The 15,562-nt window shown below is 38.2% G+C and overlaps 2 protein-coding genes across 13 annotated transcripts in view; one reads left to right on the top strand and one right to left on the bottom strand.

Moving 5' to 3' along the window:
• LPP (LIM domain containing preferred translocation partner in lipoma) overlaps window positions 1–15,562 on the top strand; it is a 739,054-nt gene that overhangs the window by 609,695 nt on the left and 113,797 nt on the right. The window lies entirely within an intron of this gene.
• The window catches only part of SST (somatostatin), a 1,150,223-nt gene that overhangs the window by 1,084,303 nt on the left and 50,358 nt on the right, over window positions 1–15,562 (bottom strand). The window contains exon 1 of one of the 3 annotated variants that reach the window (XM_050779303.1): window positions 5,065–5,074. The exons of the other annotated variants lie outside the window; for them this stretch is intronic. The gene's annotated coding sequence lies outside the window, so the exon portion shown is untranslated. Of the gene's footprint in view, window positions 1–5,064; window positions 5,075–15,562 lie in introns of those variants that run through there. 3 annotated transcript variants of the gene reach the window in all.

The raw sequence follows: 15,562 nt of genomic DNA, 5'->3' as shown, positions 1-15,562 counted from the left end.
AGAGGCCGGGCGCGGTGGCTCAACCCTGTAATCCCAGCACTTTGGGAGGCCGAGGCGGGTGGATCACGAGGTCAGGAGATCGAGACCATCCTGGCTAACACGGTGAAACCCCGTCTCTACTAAAAATACAAAAAACTAGCCGGGCGTGGTGGCGGGCGCCTGTAGTCCCAGCTACTCGGGAGGCTGAGGCAGGAGAATGGCGTAAACCCGGGAGGCGGAGCTTGCAGTGAGCCGAGATCGCGCCACTGCACTCCAGCCTGGGCGACAGAGCAAGACTCCGTCTCAAAAAAAAAAAAAAAAAAGTATAGTTTTAGAAAAAGAATTGCTGTTTTATTTCTAGCATTACCAAGGAGTCTGGGCCTAGGGACAAAGTGCATCCGAAATTCTGAGCAAAAGTCTGTTTACGAAGTGGCAGCCAAGGATCCTCCCCTAAACCAGTGTTTTCCCTCACAGCGGATGGAATCCAGGTCCTAACTCTCTGACTGCAGAAGGTGGTACACACATTTTCACTAGAGTTGAAATCCAAATGATTAAAGGGCCTCTGGAAATAGGAGGCCAACTCCACAGGAGACTAAACACTTCAAGGTACCTGAAACTTGGCGCATTAGTGACCAACACACTAGCAGCCTTTTGCTCCCTTATGTCACCAAATGGCTACAGTTAAAACATTCTAACTTTTCAGCTTGCATTAAGAGGTAGTTTTTGTACCTCTGCAGGAAAGCTGTTCTTTTATATACTCCATTCCTCTTAATAAAATGTTTTAAAAGCACTTATGGCCAGTGCTTTATGTGGATGTTGGGAAAGGAAGCAAGAGTTTGGACTAAACCTGAAAAATCCACATGAACTTTCTTCCTTTTTTTCTAATTGCCTACCTCTGCTCTGTCACCTCCGAGGAGTGTTTGTCTGTGCCTCTTGTCTCTCTTTCTCTCTCACACAACACACACACATACACGCGCGCGCGCACACACACACACACACACTTTCTTCTTGATGTTACATCATCATTTCACCAGAACTCTCCCAGGAAGAAGAAAAATGGTTCAAGAAAGGGAAAAATGTGTCAAGCACTCTCTTGAGAGGTTAAGCATGTTACCCACTGGGAATAGTTATCTCTTCCATTCATACAGCCCCTTCCATTTTCTAATGCTACCGAGCATCTGTGACTGCATGCTGTCAGGCCTAGCAGAGCCTTGTGAAATAGATAATAGGGAGACTATTAGTCTCATTTTACAAATGTGGCTCTGATGTTTTCAAAGTAAATGACAAAACAAAGACTATGAACAGCTTCTATAATTTGCACTTTATTCCTTGGCCCATGCTAACACCTGTGCTAACATTCAGCAACTAAGTTTTTATGTATTTATTTTATTTTATTTTTTGTATTTTTTGAGATGTGGTCTTGCTGTTGTTGCCCAGGCTGAACTCGAACTCCTGGGCTAAAATGATCTTCCTGCCTCAGTCCCCAAGTAGCTAGGACTACAGGCTTGCACCACCACGCGCAACATGCAACTTAATGTTCAACTGTCTTTTCTTTTTTTGTTGTTTTTTTGAGACAAGGTCTTTCTCTGTCACCCGGGCTGTAGTGCGGTGGCACGTTCTTGACTCACTGCAACCTCTACCTCCTGGATTCAAGCAATTCTCCTGCCTTAGCCTCCTGAGTAGCTGGGATTACAGGCGCCCACCACCACGCCCGGCTGATTTTTGTATTTTTTCTTAGAGATGGGGTTTAACCATGTTGGCCAGGCTGGTCTCAAACTCCTGACCTCAAGTGATCCATGGCCTCGGCCTCCCAAAGCACTGGGACTACAGGCGTGAGCCACCACGCCTGGCCCATGTTCAACTTTCCACGTGAAGATACTGACAGCCTCCAACTACTCAGATTTAAAATCAGGTATCATTATAGCCTTTTCCCCCAAAATTTTAATTGATAACCACCTGACTCATGCTTTCCAGTATTACAGAACCTGAAATGCTAAACTTCTACTGATGAAAAACCATAAGCCCTTGTATTTTCTTGAGCATTTGAGACCTTAAGAGGAAAAAAAAAAAAATGGTTAAAAATATTTATAACAACTGACATTGACATTAACATTTGCTCAGTGCTTTAACTTTTACGAAGCACTTTTATTTTATCGTATTACCCTCTAATGATCCTAGGAAATAGTTACAGTTATTTTTGCCTTCATTTCCAGTAGCAAGAAACTGAATCTTAGAAAGTGTCAGCTTGCTCAGTTCCATGGAATACGAGTGTCAGAGCTAATACTTGACCCTAGCCCTCTGATTCCCAAGTCCGGCTATCTCTACATCTAACAGAAAACACTGGAAATCCCATTTGCTGTTGCTAGGTTACCACTTTCCTATGGTGGTAATTCTTTTTTAAAATCCTAAGTTTTTCATTAGTGTATGCCCATTAGAGAAAAATTAGCAAATAGAAGACAGGTATGTAATTCTCTTCTCTCAATATAATAGTTCACATTGTATCATGCACTTCTTTTCTATTATGTTTACCTGTGGGTATGGAAGTGTGTATATAAATGCAATCACACATCTGTATACATGTGGTTACAGACACACATACACACGCACACACATACACACACACACAATGAGATCATACCTTAACTATCGGTTAGTACCTTGCTTTTGTTACATAACAGTATATCAAACTTTGCCTTCTTTACAGTCTCTTTTAAATATTCTTGAACCATTGAAAAAGAATATATGTCACCTACATATCCTTTCTGAAGGTTGATTCCAGGAAATTTTCCAACAGACAAATAACCTAATCAAAATAATGTGCACAGGAGATGCATAGTGAATAAAACAGTGAAAAGCAATGAAGTAAAAAAACTCCTGGTTAAAAAATAAAGGGGCAAAGATGTAGTAGTAAATTCAGACCAAAATAAGATAATGTTAATTACCTACTAACTACAGTATTCACAGAAGACAAAATACAATTCAGTACAAAACTATCAAGCAGTCTGAAGAACATTACTTTTTGATAAATGTCACAGTTCCCAGTGAAGAATAGCCCTGAGCTTTCCTTCATTAAGTATCATTATATTGAAATGTATAATTTAAAAATACTGATGAAGTAAGAGATAAGAACGGTGAAAACATATTCTTTATAAAACCTTAACACATTCCTTTTAGTCTTTGACAAATCATAAAATGGAGTTAAATAATATGATTGATAACATTGATTTAATCGATGTACATTGATCTATGCAAACAAAGAGTTTCTATCTTCTGTCTAAAACTGCATGGAAGATTTAGAAAAACATTTATTATATCAAAGTCTAATAGGAAATTGTAGACAGTTCCTACTGTGGCAGGCAGAGTTACATGTAGCCATATAGTAAAACAAGAAATGAATAAATACGTAAGCACACTCTTGGGTTAAAGAATCTTAGAAAGTAGTGATGATGCTAACACTGCATAGCAATGAGAATGGGATGCAGCCAGCATAGAATGCCAAGTAATACTAGTCTTATTAATTGCAACAGGAAACAGAGCATATGTATTGACTCAAAAAACTAGAACGGGACAAGAAAATCAATCTTAAAGAAATCCATTAAAATAAAACATTGTTGATAAGTTGAAAAATACTGGAACATTTAGATCTGGGGATGATATTTTGAAAAGAGCAGTGAAATAAACATTGGGTTAAGATAATCAAGAAAGAAACAAAAACTGCAAAAAAATTAGGAATGAAAAAGACACTCAGCATAGATACAGATGATATTTTAAAATTATTGCACTTAAAATTTTATATGAGAGACTATGTTCTATGCAAATCTAAAATACAGGTGAAAGAAGCTTGAATAAACTCATAAATACAGATAGAATGTGAAACTATTACTTGCAAAAGAGCCAGAAAAATTTCACTAATAAAAGTTTTCAGATCTCCAAAGAACAAATGATTTCTGTGCTATTTCAATTTTAAGAGCCTAGCAAAAAACAAGAAGCTTACCAAATCATTTTATAAAGCTAGCATGCTCCCAATAGTAATACCTAACTTAGGTTACCCCCAGAAGACAATTCTGTGATAATCTAACTTTCATAAATGCAGAAATCCTAAGTGAAATATTAGCAAATTGAATACCACATAACAAAACATTACAGTTATGCCATATTCAGTGCCAGTGCTAGAATAATTAGGAATCTTTTACCATAATTTGCTATATTGATATATCAAAATTTAAAAAAACTAGTAATCTCCATAGACGCTTTTCATTAAAAGGGCGTTTAATAAAATTTTTCATACGTTCTTATTTAAAAACAAAAACAATGGCAATAATGCAAAATAAACTCTAAGTAGTATTTACATATTTTGATTTATTATGCATCATTCCTAATATATATAAACATATGAAGCATAATGAATGATAAAGGTCCATGTACCTGTTATCCAATTTAAGAAATAAAACATTAAAACTTCAGTAGAAATCCCTTGGGTTCTATTCCATGATCATGTTCCCCCAGAGAAAGCCACTATTCTAAATTTGTTTTTTATCATGTTCATGTATTTCTTTAAACCATATGTAGTGTTGTGAGCACATAGTATTTCTTAATTTTAAATACATGGCATTATATTATTTGTATTAGTGGGAGATTTTTCCACTCAACATCTTAAGACTGTATGTATATACAGTCATTTACGAATGATGTGATTATGCTTCCAGGGAATCTGAAAAATTTTTAATATTGGAATAATGAAAGTTTAGTAAGCTGACAAAATAAAAATGACAATTTTAGGTTTATAAAATATAACAGAAAAGTGTCCTCATAGAGAAGCAATAAAAAATATAAAATATCTACGTAAAACTTCAAAAAGTATAAATGATCTAAGTGAGGAATGCTAAAAAAGTTTTCCATGGATAATTAACTCATGAGCAAAATGTGTATTTTGGGGATTGAGTATGCTTTGGAAAGCCTCTCTCATTTCAACAGACATTCATATTATCACCCTTTATTTTACAACAATGTTTTCAGTGGGGCAATGAATAGTTACTACACTCTCCTTTGCTAACGGTATTTATTTAGCCCTTTCAACCAAATATCCCCCAGCCCGCTGCTCATCTTAGTTACTGCTCACCACATCCTTGCAGGTTCCAAGGCAGCCCTTACTTGGAAAGGAAAGAGAGGCACAGACCTGTAAGTGGATTGCCCAGAACAACAGAGAGGCCTAGTTGAACGTAACCCTTTCTTCCCAGTTCCTGTTCCAAACCATATTAACTGCTGTTGTCATAGAATTAGAATGCTTTTTAAAGGCCAGCAGGAACCTTAGAAATTCAGTAATGCCATTTTATAGCTGAGAAAGCTAAATCCCAAGAAAGCTGAGTGTTTTGCCTGAGCATATACGATTTATTAACGGCAGAGGTGGGACTAGAAACCGTGAGTCTTCATGAAGCCTTCAAAGAACTACTTGCTTTGGGACTGACATGAAGGATTTAAACATTTGTGGCTACAGGTCCAGAGAGACATCCCTAGAAAATGTTGGGATTAGTAAGGTTTTGGTTGGCGAGTGTAGAAATAGGACAGCGTTTGCTTTCACCCTAACCAGAATGAAGAGTCTCAGATTTCCAGGTTAAATGCCTCTGAAACTTTATTCTAGAACCTTCCCGCTGCCCTAGTTTGTTTAAGTCAAGCATGAACTCACCACTCAATGTTTGCCAGAGTTTGGATGAATGTCAGCATCAGGCTACTGTAATAATGGTTTAAGATTATTTAATCCCATTACTTATACACTTCATTAGGCTGAGTGAATTGTTGGCAGTGGTTCAGTAAACTTCCTCCTTTAGAGATAAAAGGATGGAAAGAAAATAGGAACCTATTCCTCATTGTCTTTCATAGTTTTCTTATAATTCCTTTTTTTTTTTTTTTTGAGACGAGGTCTTGCTGTGTGGCCCAGGCTGGAGTGCAGTGGCGCGATCTCGGCTCACTGCAAGCTCCGCCTCCCGGGTTCACACCATTCTCCTGCCTCAGCCTCCCGAGTAGCTGGGACTACAGGCCCCTGCCACCACGCCCAGCTAATTTTTGTATTTTTAGTAGAGACAGGGTTTCACTGTGTTAGCCAAGATGGTCTCGATCTCCTGACCTCGTGATCCGCCCGCCTCAGCCTCCCAAAGTGCTGGGATTACATGGGTGAGCCACCGCGCCCAGCCATAATTCTTAATGGATAAAGGAATGATAATTACCCAGCTGTAGCATGGACTCCGCGATAGTACGGCCTCCTAAACTACTCTGTATTCTCAGGAGAAAGAAATGTTTGTAACCTTATATTCTCTATTAGAAGAAGATGGACAGTGGCAGAGAAGAGAGGGTGTGTCTGTGTGATCAGGCCATAAAGTTAATCTTAAAAATAAACCTGAAAATAAGTTCAAATATTCTAGGTATGAGAGCCTTTCATGGGGGCTGGTATGAGGCAGTAAATGATTTTAAAGAAAGAATATAGAATTTAAAGTCAGACCTGGTTCACATTCAGTCAGCTGCTAATTCTGCATTCTTCCCTTTTCTTTTAGCTTCAGTTTCCTCACACTTAGAATGAAAACAAACAATAAGAGGAAACCAGTATGTTGTATGTTCTTACATCTGACTTTGTAAAACAGTTTGAAAATGTTAGCGTGGTCAGCTCCAGGATCATCCCATGCAGGCATTGAGTGTTACATCTTTCCCTTCTTTGTAGTTTATTTTTGCCCAGATGGATCTGCATTCATTTGTACCATCTATCATAATATTGTAGAATTCACTGATTCTATTATATTATAGAATTCACATTATGTATTATAACATTATGGAATTCACTAATAATATTGTAGACGTCACTAATAATTCATAAAAGGAATAAATTCATTTGTCATCTTATCAAAAAAACTAAAATAAAATAAAATAAAAAGAGGCCGGGCACAGTAGCTCATGCCTGTGATCCCAGCACGTTGGGAGGCCGAGGAGGGCAGATCACTTGAGGTCAGGAGTTCGAGACCAGCCTGGCTAACATAGTGAAACCCCATCTCTACTAAAAATACAAAAATTAGCTGAGTGTGGTGGCACATGCCTGTAATCCCAGCTACTCAGGAGACTGAGGCAGGAGAATCACTTGAACCCGGGAGGCGGAGGTTGCAGTGAGCTGGGATTACACCACTGCACTCCAGCCTGGGCGAGAGAGTGAAACACCATCTCAAAAAAAAAAAAAAAACCACAAAGGAAGAAAGAGAGAAAGAAAGGAAGAAGAGGAAGGGAAAGAAAGAAGGGAAAGAAAAGAAAGAGAAAGAAAGAAAGAGGCACTTGAATGAAAGCACTGTTTCTTACCTCACATGGTTGGTTATAGGGTGAAACGGAGGGGACAGGGCTGAACAAAAATCAGTGTGGGGGCTTTGAGTAGTAAATAACTGTACCAGGGCTTAGGCCCAGTTAGACACATAAAAATCTGCAAGGGAGAATTTTGCCTAACTTGAATCACCAAAGGACAACTGTAAGTCAGCATTTCAGGCTCGGAATATTACCTGCACACCACTTGGTTTGAGAACTTATGGAGTCTAAGACATGGCAAGTCATGAGACTCTAGAAGCTTAGTTTTCTCAAAATGTGTCAGAGGTCACCTGCTTTGGAATCACTGTGAACTCCTCATTAAAAAGTAAAGTTCTGGACTCCTCCCCAGAATTTCTGCACAGGGAGACAGGAACTTTGCCTCTTTTGCAAGGCTCCTGGGACAGCAGGGAGTTGGGGGGTAAATTCTTATGCACAGTCAAGTTTGAAATCCACTGATCTGTACTTCCAGTCAAGCTCATGCAAAAATTGGCCCCAAAATATGTTTCCATTCTTATCTCCCATCAGCTCTCCTACACATTCTATTTACAATGCTTACCCAAAGTGAGGACTCTTCTCCTGGACATTGGTATCTGAGGTTTCTCTGTCTATGCCATTGGTTGCCTGCCTTCTGCCTTTTCCCATCTCCATCCTTTAACAATCGTTATCAACCAGCCTTAAAATGCTTTCCTGGAGCTTAACCAACTAGCTGTAACCTTTTCTGAACATGCAAGGTTTTCATTTCCACATCTCTCGTAGAATTGATTCTCACCACAACTGGTATTATAAAGTCACTGGCATCCTTGACACAGTCCTCTACTGATAGGAACCCCTTGAAGACTGTGTGGGGTAGGGGGAGGTCACCTTTAATTCGTCTTTGTCTTTTCTGCAGTGTTTATCATAATAGGTGAACCTATTGCTGCTCGGATAGTGAGGGGGACTTGGGGGGACCTGTGTCACTCTAGCACTGTGTCTCCCCACAGTCATTGACTCACATACCCTTTGCTTGCCCCTTGGTGCACCTAGGACCTGAGACTATGTATGTATAAGAAGGAAGGAGGAGAACTTGGCTCTGAGAGACTATGAACAGAGTCATTGCTGAAATGTAAATATCAAAGATTGAAGGGAAGGATGTGAGAGTGAAGCCAGCTGTCTAGCTTCCGGCCGTAGAATGCTCATAAGAGCTTCTGCACTCAAGGTCAAACACACAGACTCGCCCACGAAAACTGCCAAAGAGTTTGAGTGGAAGTTCTCTGATATTCCCATGACTTTGAATGGGACACGGTAATTCCTTCCCACAGCCAGGGCTTACTTAAAATAAGGAAATGAATAAATAAAGTCTACTGCCTGGATCTTTTTTTGCTTTTGTCCCTGCAGAGTAAGGGGATGCCAGCCAAGGCTGACATCATCATTATAGCAAGACAGGTGCTTTTTTTGAATACTTCACAGTAACAAGGGCCTGGTATTATGTAGGTCTTCAAATAATATATATATATATTATATTTTTTAAAATTCAGTCTCCTACATTTATAGTATGAGGAAATAAGATGACAAGAGCAAGGAATGCCTTGCTTGGAATGTTGCAATTGGATGGCTGCACTGAGGACTATTTAAGCAACCTTAAAATCACAAACACACATCTGTGATGACTTTTTAATTATATCTGTCATTTTGGAAAAGATATTAAACATCTTCCTCAGAAGTGATTTTTACTTTACACACTCTTTAATAATATTAAAAGATATTTGATGCCATTGATATTAATAAAGCTCGTGAGATGTGTTAGTAAAAATAAAATTGAACCTTCTAAAATATATTCCTTTAAAAATCAATGTCTATAATTTTATGCTAGTTTAAGCCAATAATCTAAATAAATCCTGTTTATTTAGCATAACACATGTACACATATTTTCTCCACAAAATGGAACGCGCTAAATGTGTTGGGGCCTCAGGAAAGAACTAGTGGAAGGGGGTATAGGAGGATTTGGGGGGAAAAGGAGGAATCCAACAAGAAAGTCTTCAGGGAGGAAGAGACCTGTCCCAATGTGTCACACGATAGATCTTACTTTCTCCTAGTGCCACATATTCATTCATTTTTCACCCCCAATAGACAAGTGGAGACTGATATTATTCCCTTTTACAATTTAACAAAATCAAAGCTTAGAAAACCAGGGGGTTTGGAAAACAAGGAATTTGTGTAGGATTAAAATAGAACTTTGAGCTCCTGGACTCTGAATGTTAGCTTCTACCTTGCTCTTAAATAAATTTATGCCAACAGATGTCCTGTCATCAGATAGGACTTTTTTTTTTTTCTTTTTAAAGTCAGCAAATCTTATTGTTACATCTCTCTGGTCTGCCCAGTTTGGTTACACCTGTTTTGAGATTCCTTTCCTATACCCTTCCATCTGAAGACAAGCACTTCCTACCGTACTTCCAGAGCTTTCACCTATGTCTTGGTTTAATCTTTGCCTTTGTTTTCACCTTTTACCATTTCTGCTTTATACTGGTAGATAATGTCACCCCCAAATACATAGACTATGAGCTCCTTAGGAGCAAGCTCATTTTTTTTTCCTGTTGTTCTTTGTGTCTTTTTTCCCCTATCTACCTCCAAATCTTACTCCACATTTCTGAAAATAGCACCCAAAGCAATACCTCTCACTTCAGGGAGTATTTAGTACATTTTTTAAAAAATGAATATATTATACAGCCTGGACCACCATAACAAAAATACATGGACTGAGCACCTTCAATAACAGAGATTTCTTTTCTTATAGATTGAGGCTGGAAGTGCGAGATCAGGGTGTTAGCACGGTGGGGTTCTGCTGAGGACTGTCTTCCTGCCTTACAGACAGCCACATTCTCACTGTGTCCTTACATGGTGTGTGTGGGGAGGGAGCAAGCCCGCTAAGTGTCTTTTCTTATAAGGTCACTAGTACCACCATGAGGGCCCCATCCTTATGACCTCATCTAAGCTTAATTCTCAAGGCCCCAACTACACATACTATCACTTTGGGATTAAGGCTTCAACATATAAATTTATAAAGAGCGTCAGTTTAGTCCATAGCAATAAATTAGGCCTTTTGGCTATAGATCTGTCAATGTATAATTGGCACTGATTGATGGAATGCAGATCAGAATAGCCTATGCTTCTAGGTATATAGAAACTACATGCTTAGTTTTTGTTTTTTGTTTTTTGTTTTTGTTTTTGAGACAGAGTCTCGCTGTGTCGCCCAGGCTGAAGTGTAGTGGTGCAATCTCGGCTCACTGCAGCCCCCACCTCCTAGGTTCAAGCGATTCTCCTGCCTCAGCCTCCTCAGTAGCTGGGATTATAGGCATGCACCACCCGCCCAGCTAATTTTTGTGTTTTCAGTATAGATGGGGTTTCACCATGTTGGCCTGGATGGTCTGGATCTCTTGACCTCGTGATCGGCCTGCCTCAGCCTCCCAAAGTGCTGGGATTACAGATGTGAGGCACCATGCCCGGCCCATGTTTAGTTATATAACAAAGGTTTATTGAGCGCTGTGTTGGCTTTAAACAATTTTGCTAGACATTCAGTAGGGCCCTATCACTGTTGAAGACATTGTACAACTCAGGTGCATTTTCCTTTAAGGATACATTTAACCTGCTAGATGTCGTCTCATTTTTAAGACCAGAGAAAAAGAGAGGAAGACTTGTTTTTTTAGAGGGTTATTATACATTCCTATTAGATCATTAGGAAATTGGCACAAGTGGCAGGAAGCCAAACTGGCCTGAGTCTGGCTGGGCAGTGTCTGCAGGTTACTCCAGCAAAGCTGCTGAAATAACGATATGTTCTCCCATAAAGTGCTTTTTGTCAAAGTCTCTTCTGGAATTAACTCCTCATGCACAGATCGATAAACCCCACCAACTTGCCAATGTAATTAAGCAGTGACAGGTTAAGCATTACCGTTAATTAAGTTCAAAGTAAAAGAAAATGAAGAAGATTGTTTTTGTGAAATTGTGCTGTCAGATTTTTCTCGAGGGTGTTTCTGAGTTCCTATAAAGGGGAATTTAGGAAAGGGAGGAGATGACTGTCTCCACTTCCTTGGGAAAAGTGAGTGTTTAAACACATGTCCCTTGAATATTTTTAACTGAAAAGTGAATTATTTGCCAGTGGTAAGAGACATTGAATGAGCACCTTCTGTGTGCAAAGGACTGTGCTCAGTGTTATGGGGGATACAATGCAGCGTGAGACTAGTTCATGCTCTCGTGGAGCCCTGAGGTGAATGAGAAGTGTCAGACATATGAACAAATATAACACAAGGCAAAGTAATTCAACTTATCTGTGAGAGATTCGGGCAATTGTGAGAGCTCGGAGGAAAGGCCGTGCCGCATCCTGCGGTGGCCTGAGGAGGGGATCGGCATTGAGAAAGACCTCCCAGAGGATACAGCATTTGAGCAAAGCCTTGAAAGTAGAGTAGGAATGGATAAGGGGGAAAGAATGAAAGAGAACAGTTCCAATCTCTAAACATTTTTTTTATGTTGAATTCTATTATAGCTGCTAGGATCAAACGAAAAGAAATCAGCCTCTTGTTCAGTAAGGATTTGTTGAGCATTCATTATATGTGCATTATTCTGCAGAAAATTTGGGGTTGGGAGAGGTAAAAAATACCTTCAAGATAACAGGCTTTTTTCCAAAAGTATCAAATAGTCTTAGACTCGTCATCTTCCTCTGATGGCATCTTAATGGAATTCAATATAAAGGCCAAAATTCCTTTGTTTTGAAGCTACAAGAAAACACAGCCAATGGAAAAGCCACGTTAGTGCTGCCTCTCCTATTCTGATAAGGTGGATCCTTAAAAGCTATGAAAGAAACACTAAGTACTGCTGGCCAGTTTGAGTTCATTTGACTGGTAGAATTGAGTGGAAGTCAATTCTCGTGCCATTTAAACTGGAAGAAACTGAAGATTCTCCAACCCAAGCTCTTCTTTTTGCAGATGAGTCAACTGAAACCCTGTAAGACGGTAGTTTTCTAGATAAAAAAGGAGCCATGGGAGTTTCCTAAATCATATAACAATCAGTTTATTATTTGATATTTATGGTACATTTACATGGGACAGAATGATCAGACATTTTCAGGAAAGAATAACAACTCCCAATTCCCTGAGTTACCATTGGATGGTATTAAGCAACTTCACTTAATTATGTACCTGCTTTCCAGCTATGTTAATTACACATCCTTTAGCATTTACCACCTGTACCAATCATTTAGCATAATAATACCTTATACTTAAATGCGTGTACCCAGAATACTTTTATAGTTGTTTTTCATTTGATGTTCACAATAATCCTACAAGGCAAGTGTTATTTCTAGATTAGATATGAGAGAACTGAGGCCCAGAGAAGGTAGCCCATATAGCCAAGAAACTAAAACAGGGCTCTGACATCCGTTTTCTAACTATGCATCTAGGTTTTTTGTTTGTTTGTTTGTTTGTTTGTTTGTTTTAACCTCTGCATCTAAGTTGCCTGCCTAAATGGCCTTCAGTCATTGAAATCCATCCAATAAATATTTACTGAGCATCATCTGTATTTCAAATATTGTAGTGGGCATTGGGGGTATGAAATTGCAAAAGAGAGAATCATCAGTTTCTGGGAAACTCACTGCTTGAATGAGATAGAAAGCCAAACAGATAAATGGGAATTATTCTAAGTGCCATAATGGGTCGATGCACTGTCTTTGGAGATTGGATGGACAGGGTAGCAAAAGATTGAGGGGCTAATTTTGCTACTGTTTATCTAAGCATGTCAGGGTCCTGTCTTTTCACATAGATTATGAGTGTCTTGGCATGTCTTTTGTCTCTCTGCATCCCCGGAGGCTCCTTGCACAGTCCTCACACTCCACTGGCATTCTGTTAATATTTGTTGATGATGATACTGGTGATTTTTTCTCTCTGACATCCAGAACACTGGAGAGATTTTCTGTTGGCCCTTGGATATAATAGATTTTTATTTATACATTTGAGTTAGCCTTTCAGAAATCATTCTTAAGTAAAATAAATATCTTTTTAGTAAGATAGTTTCTAAATATGAACTTACTTAAAACCATAATGATATTCTATTTTAGCCAGCTAGTACTCAACTACGATTTGCAATTTAGAGAGTTGTGCTTGTACAGATTGTCCTTTTCCGAAGTCAATGAATTGTAACTTTAAATAAGGGCTGTTAACACACCAAAATAGTTTTTAATCAGCCTCAAAAATTCCCATTATTTCCAAGTATCTTATTTTTACTATTTCATTGATGTTTCAAGTGGAATCAAATATTCCAACTGTTTTCCACTGGAAGAAGATGAATTTCAGGTACAGTTTAGTAGCAAAGAACACCCATGTTTTCAAAATAATGGAGAAATTTTTTTTTCTCATAGGGAAGTTATGATTAAATTTGTGAATTGCACAAGCTTGGAATTCTGCTGCAGGATGCCTGCATTCTGTATTGCTTTATTTTGGTCTTATATTACAAATGGAATATTTCCCAGCTCATTTATATACAGTTCCTGGTTGCTGAAATTTTGCTGGCAAGCTTTGTGAACAAATTTTACTTCTGAAAGATACTAGGAATAAAGTGAAAATAGGGTCTTTTCTCTCATAGGTCTAAAAGATATTTCTTTCCTTTAATCATTACATTCTGGAGGTGTAATTGATCCAAACCTGCTGTAGATAGGATCTCATTATAAAGATCGTAGGTAAATAGGCTTTCTAGCAGAAATGATCTTTTTTGGTTCAGTCTTGCAGCATTTCCTAAAATTGCTAGTGTACCTAGTAAATCGGGAGGTAAGTGAGGAAATTCCCTAAAAATGCCAGTGTACAGAGTGAATTTTAGGCAAATGAGAAAATCAGGCTTGATTTGCCAACCACCCATGTGCACATACAAACAAACACATACTCACACCAAAGCCAGGAACCCTGCAACAAAGTTCTATTTACCCTGAGGAGATATAAAAATTTATGACTGCTACTAAATTATTTTTTTGAAAAATAATACAGAAATTTGTAAGCAGACACAACAGCTCTAGTTTATCCACCAAATAACAATATAAATGGGACAAGCAATGAGAAACTGTAATTTAAAGATTTTTGAGTGTGATACTTATAAAAGTGTGTGTGTTTGTGTGTGTAGAGATCTATTGAATTTGAGAGTAATTTATGGAAAGTGCTGCCAGCATGGTATTTCAAATGCTTCACAATTTGAATTTAAACTAGTCAATGGGATCATTAAGATTATTATGCATGTTTTCCAAAGAGTTTGAATTCAAATGACAACTTAAAAGAAAAAAAAAAAGATGCCCTTTAAAAACTAAGGAATATTAGTGTACTTATAGAAATTCTTGCAGTTTGGAGTAATTTGCCACCTCCCCTTCTGAAAAAGTACCTGATGATAATGTGCTTGAGAGATAGGGGTGTTGCAGACATATTCCTTTGGTCAGTAAAACCGAACTGTAAAGTGGATGTTGTGGACCATGGATTATTTCATGTAGTACAATTGACAGTAGAAAATCAGGGAGGGACGTGCATCAGTGCAGGGCTGACACACAGATCTGAGGATGGCAGAGGCTCACTGAACGGTACATACAAAGGCCCTTCAAACTCATCACACGTGCCATTTGGTTCCCTTTCTATGGGTCGGTCTTGGAATATGGAGGTCTGCTTTCATTTTGTGCCAAGTAACCGCGTGAGCAATTTACAAAAGATACAAACAGAAGGCTATTTACTCATTTTTCAAAAATACTTTTTTTTTTTTTTGCAATGGGGTTTGCAAAGTGATTTTGCAATGGATGAACCATTTTTTTTTTCTTTTTAAATAAGTGTAATTCCAATGATGGGAAATTTACTAGCTCTCAAGGCAGCTTTTCTTTGTGTTGAAATCTCTAAAGGTTAAAAAGTTACTTTTTGGACAGAAGTCTATTTCCTTACAACATGTTTTCATTGGTCCATAGAGAAGACAGCTGATACATCTTCCACTTGGCAGCCTTTTAAGTATTTGAAGAAAATTCTCAAGTCCATCTGAATCTTCTGTGTTGGCTAACTTCTAGTTCCTTCTTCCATTTCCAACCCAAATTTCAGCCTAATGAACAGATTTCTTTTTTCTAATTAAATATGTGTGTGTGTGTGTGTGTGTGTGTATATACACATATATATACATATATATACACATATATATACATATATATACACATATATATACATATATACACATATATATACATATATATACACACATATATATACATATATATAT

The sequence above is a fragment of the Macaca thibetana genome, chromosome 2, assembly GCF_024542745.1.
Source record: "Macaca thibetana thibetana isolate TM-01 chromosome 2, ASM2454274v1, whole genome shotgun sequence".
Taxonomy (NCBI): domain Eukaryota; kingdom Metazoa; phylum Chordata; class Mammalia; order Primates; family Cercopithecidae; genus Macaca; species Macaca thibetana.
The sequence above is the reverse complement of the archived record's forward strand: the minus strand, read 5'-3'. Positions and strand labels throughout refer to the sequence as shown.